The sequence below is a fragment of the Neophocaena asiaeorientalis genome, unplaced genomic scaffold (genome assembly GCF_003031525.2).
Source record: "Neophocaena asiaeorientalis asiaeorientalis breed wild unplaced genomic scaffold, Neophocaena_asiaeorientalis_V1.1 scaffold669, whole genome shotgun sequence".
Classification (NCBI taxonomy): Eukaryota; Metazoa; Chordata; class Mammalia; order Artiodactyla; family Phocoenidae; genus Neophocaena; species Neophocaena asiaeorientalis.
In genome coordinates, this window is record NW_020174694.1 from 2,132,713 (window position 1) to 2,138,588 (window position 5,876).

Genomic DNA, 5,876 nt, shown 5'->3' on the forward strand with positions numbered 1-5,876 from the left:
TACAGTATTGTAAATCAACTATAGTTCAATAAAAAAAGGTTTTAAAAATTAAAAGACCTGTCTTGTTCAGAAAAGGTTTAAAGAGGATGAAACATGTATCATATTGATAAAGAAGTAGAGACCAGAGATGAAGAATGTTGGGACGTGGACAGATATCTCCTATTTGCACCCTCTCTCTACTGGTTCCACAAGCTACTTCCTGTGTGATCATGGACCATTACATGGCTCAGTTTCCATATCTATAAGGTGGGGATAATAACGTTACTGCACCAGTAACTCACTGTAAGAATTAAATGATAATACACATCACACACATGGCAAACTATCATCTTCCTAGGACAAAATAAGATCTCAGTAAATTTTCTAGGTATTAATAAATTGCTATGTTTTCCTTTACATATGCATTATCTCCTCAATTAGATCTGAAATCATGCAAAACCAACAAAATGTGATTGGGTACTTTCAAGAATACCGAGTAGCAGTAATCAGAAGGGAAATACAATGAGAAAGGAAAGATATTAGATTAAATGACAAGTATACAAAATGTATTTGGTTAAGAAGATCGTTTGTTGAGAAAGGATTATGAGATGATTAATGTTTATATTATAGATTGTAGAACTATCATTACAGATTTTTGAGTTAGTGGAAACAGAATGCCTTAATGTAGTGGATTTGGGAAATTGTAGTTTGGTGTTATACCTGAAGATGCAGGAAAACTAGGAAGGGAAAGTTTCAGGGTTCTTATAATCTTGTAAACATAAGAACAAGGTGAGCCATAGACACAGTTGGAGACTAATTAAGCAAATGGAGCAGAGACGGCTTTCCCAGGCTCGGGATACCATATGGAGCCAGGCCACATGCAGAGGAAGCAAAGAAAAAATGGGAACAGAGCAACAAGCAGATGGGTGAGGTCCACCTTGGGTGAAGGTTGGTGGTGGAGTTGGGAAGGGAGTTATGCAATCAACAAAGGACAGAACCCCAAGGGACACCCTTGGCTATACTCAACTTGTCAAATCCGAACCTTCTGGAATCCTGCAGACCTGCCAACATAAGTAAGATAGGTGTCTGGGAATCCACATCACCCCAGCTTTTCTGCTAGGCCTCAAGATGCAATGAAGGCAGCTAGGATTAGGAGAGCTTATTCTTTCGGAGGCTTTGGTCAGTTGGATGGCTTCTGGCAATTTTCACATCTTGAAATTTGGATCATGTCCCTTGCTGCTATCAAAGGGTGAGACCCAACCTAAAGAGAGTAGGAGGGGGGCTTCCCTGGTGGCGCAGTGGTTGAGAGTCCGCCTGCCGATGCAGGGGACACGGGTTCGTGCCCCGGTCCGGGAGGATCCCAAGTGGGAATCCAGCATGCCTATGCCTGTTCAATCCAACTTCAGATAGAAAAACCATCTGCTGCTTGGGTCCATTGCTTTAGAAACTCTAGGATGGTCCCAGGTTAAACGCTGAGCTCCGAGTGGATCCTAAAATAAACTTGGTCTCCTAACTCTGCCCCTTCTGATTCTTGCTAGGTAACCATCCCAAATCCTTAAGGCGATCGTAACACCTGAAGTGACCCCATTGTGTCCATGCTCAATGTCTTATTACAAAATAACTGCACAATACAAAGAGGACCTTTTCTGTCAAACAGGAATATAAACTGTGCAGATCTGTGCTCATAGGGGGAGACATTTATTAAAACTCATTTAACTTTGGGCATTTATTGGATCTTTATCAAAAGATGTTCCACTTCTCTGAGTTTGATCATCTACCTTTGGTAACAAGTTATTATAGCAAAAAGTGCTCTTACTTGATCAGTGGAGGGTAGAACTGGGTACCAGGGATTCCATAATTTTACCATCACATTAAAACAGGAAGTTGGTGCTACCTGATCAGATCCCACTGGGGTAGAAAACAGTCTATAACATGAACCAAGAGAACCTGGGTCACATCACTGGGGTCATCAAATGTCACATAATAAGGACACTTTTCAACCAAGGATCTAAGAGGGTTTTAAAAAAATTAAACGGTGAAAATCTCAAAACAGCCCAAAGAGTTACAGTGTTATTACTTCTGTAAACCTTGCAATGTAATCTATTCAGGTCAGTATATGATTTCATCCTGAGTCATTTACATATATATAAATGTTAATGTGTGTGTGTGTGTATATATATATATAAATCCCACCTTACTATATTCTCTTCCAGGATGAGTTAAAACATCAGGATAAAATGAATAACTATGAATAAATTGAACTTCACTTAATTAATTCAAGATTATCATTAAATATTAACAAACATGAAAGTGTGATTGCTGAATATATTAACACCCATCACGCTAAATGTGCGAAAATATCTCTCTTCTCGCATTTTATACTTTCTTCATGTGACTGTGTTGTTTTTCTTAGTCATTTTGCCTAAAGTGAGTATTTATAAAATGTCTTATTCTGACATCCCCTTGCAATATTGTCCATTTATTTCTAACAGAAAAATATTAGACCCCAAATCACAATAAAAACCCCTTTGAATGCTAATATCCACCCACCAGATTGGCAAAAATTAAGAAGGCTGGTGACACTAAGTGTTGGCAAGGACTTAGAACACTGGGGACTCTGAGATGCCACTGGTGGGAGTCCCAAGTGGCACAGCCACTTTACAAAACAGCTGGGCATCATCTTGAAAAGGTGGGACACTGCCCAGCCCAGCCTTTCCCAGAGATTTATCACGAGACATGCCTAAGAACGTCTGTGGCAGCCTGGTTGGTGACAGCAAAAACAAACAAACAAAAGTGACTGTCAAATAAACCAAATACACAAAAATGAGAGAAGAGATGAATGAACTGTGCATAGCTGGAGTTTGCACATCACTGCAATAGACTGACCATGTCCGTCAGCGTGGCCGGATCTTCAGAGCATACCGCTGGATAGAAAAAGCAAGGTACAGAAGAATACGAACACTTTGCTGTCATTTTGATCAAGTTCAAAAGCAAGCACAATTTTTAAGAAATAGATTTTTAGCAATAATGCATATAATGGTCAAGGAATAAAGAACAGAGAATACTGAGAGGAAAGCCCCACAGAGTAGTTCACTGTGGAGGATGGAGGATGCGGACCGAATGTAGGAAGCCGAGGGCATGGGGAGCATCTCATGGCTGGTGATGAGGCTCTTCCTGTTCGTGGACGTCATGTTTGTGGGATGTGTTAAGCTGTTATGTTTCATATTATAAACAGACATTTAACGATTAAAATATTTTTTAAATACACCACTTTAAACCCAAATATTTCTTTTAAGGCTACACATTTTATACCTGAAAAGCAATATTCACTTCTCCCAAATTAAGAGTTCTGGTTTCCATTTCTGAAAGAGTCACTCATTGTTCTGTGACCTTGGACATGTCACTTAATCTCTCTGAGGATCTTCTTCTTTCAACCTGAAAATACAGGTCGTAAGGAACAATCTCTTGGGGCTTTTCTACAGAACATTCTTGTAATTGTATAAATCTCCAAGCCTTCTACCTTAGGCAGTGTCCAGTCTACCTGAATTTAATTCTTGAAAACAAACACGCAAGAAAAATGTACACGTGTCCGCATGTGTCTTTTCTAAACACTCACTTATTTAACTAAGGACAATGTTAATTTCCTCTCCGTTCCTGAGTTCTGCCACCCTAGGATTTAAATTTTCCTCTGGGAATTTAGCAGAGCCAGATGGAGATTTTTTTTCTCCTACAGTTCAAGCTAAGATTTGACTTGAAAACCAAAGTGGCGTGCAGCTTTACACAATGGAAATAATACCAATCGTCAATTAGAAGTCAACTCCTATTCTTGGCTTCAACATTTACCAGTTAGATGACTGTGGTTAAAGTCACTTAACTTCTCTAGACCTCAACTTATTCATCTGTAATAAAGCACCAGAAGTGGGTCAAAGCTCTCTGGAAACGTTTTCTGTTCCCGCATAGTATAATTCTACCTAATTTAAGCTTCCTCTTGGGAACAACTTTTTTACCTAATAATCAACCGTTAACAAAAAGTATTCAAATAACTTGTAGAAATCAAGCACCAAACCCAAACTTGTGAAAACCACGAAGTTCCACCACGAATACCTTGTTTTTGAAGAGGTTAAAGGAAAATGGGTCCATAGACTGATTGAGATGCGTACAAAAATTCTCATTTTCATTTGTTATTCTGATTTTTATAAACATACAAGACATTATTCTAGCCACTGTAAATACAGTAGCCCTCACAGACCTTCCTTCCCTGTCACAACCAAGTAAGTACCTATTCTGAAAGATCCCTGGTGAGCCAAGGGCAACGATACTCTTTATCTCTTTGACAATTTAGTCTATAATCACGACAGAACCTGAAAGCATCTTACTTGTTAGAGATCTGGCGACACAAACCCCTACACCCACCTACTTGACTCACCTATTCCTTCTTCAGACATTTCTAGTATATGCTAGTATCAAAGTCTGGTTGGGCTCTAGAAAGTGAGCTCTGCTAAAGAGAAAACAACAAAGTCAATGATCCTCTGCTGTATATAATAATAAATAACATTAAGCTCTTTAGTTTATGTCCCAAAGCTTCTCTACAATGTGTATCTTGCCACATACCTTTCATTCCAACCATCACAAATTATTCACCACTATCTAAACACGTTTACCCATTTTGTTTCCTCACCCAGCCCTTGAACTTGCGCCTGGCTATGAGACGTCTCCCCCAGAGCCCAACCCCAAAGGTATCTCTGCCATCATCTTCTCCATCCTATTTTCTATTTTAGGAATTAGAGCAGGTGCCTTCCCCCGCAAAGCGTCATGTCCCTATACAACAGCATTTTCCTCTGCTGCTTTATGTCACAGACACTCATCTACACACGTCTCTCCAACAAGTGTGTTATGTCCTGTCTGAATTCTTGACTCACAGAATCTGTCAGCGTGATAAAATGGTTTTTTTGTATCACTAAGTTTTGTAGTGAGTGACTGGCTAAGCAAGAAAGGATAACAGTCACGCTAACTCTTCCTCTCTCTCACTTTGGTTTTTGAGCTATAATCTGGTTTTTGAACTTTCTTCCCAGACCCTCATTTTTCCTGAATCTGTCCAGATAATAGAAATAGTCTGCATATCACTCTCAGACCACTGGGCCTCCATCACCCAGTTCACCCACCCTGGGACCCACATGCTTTCCATTTGTTCCAACAGCATCGTCTGGTGTTCCCAATTCTCCACTTATCTGGGGGATGAATGTTTCTCCTGTTGGTCCTGCAAGAAGTCAGTTCTTCTCAACCAGCTCATGAAGAGACCAGCATGGCGGCAAAGTCTTACACTATGTGTAGTAAGTACACGTAAGATACTGTTGGAAGCAGAGGAAGTGGTGTGTAAAACTTCCCGGGGAGCTGTGGGAGGGAAACTTGAGCCACCCTGAGCAATGCTTAGATGTCTGCCAGGCAGAAAAGTAAGTAAGGGCATACCAAGACGAGGAAACCACAGAGGCCACACAGAGACAGAAACGTGATAAGAGATAACATGATTTGAGGAATTACATATAAGGCAGCCTGAAGCATACAACTACATACATGAGGTGGAGGATTGAGAGTTAAGACTGAGATACTATGGAGAACTGAATGGAGGTTTCTCAAAAAACTAAAAATAGAGCCACCATATGACTCAGCAATCCCACTTCTGGGTATGTATCTGAAAAAACCAAAAACACTAATTCAAGAAGATACATTCACCTCAATGTTCATAGCAGCACTATTTACAATTGCCAAGACATGGAAACAACCTAAATGTCCATCGACAGAAGACTGGATAAAGAAGATGTATATGTGTGTGTGTGTGTGTGTGTGTGTGTGTGTGTGTGTGTGTGTGTCTCTCTCTCTCTCTCTCTCTCTCTCTCTCT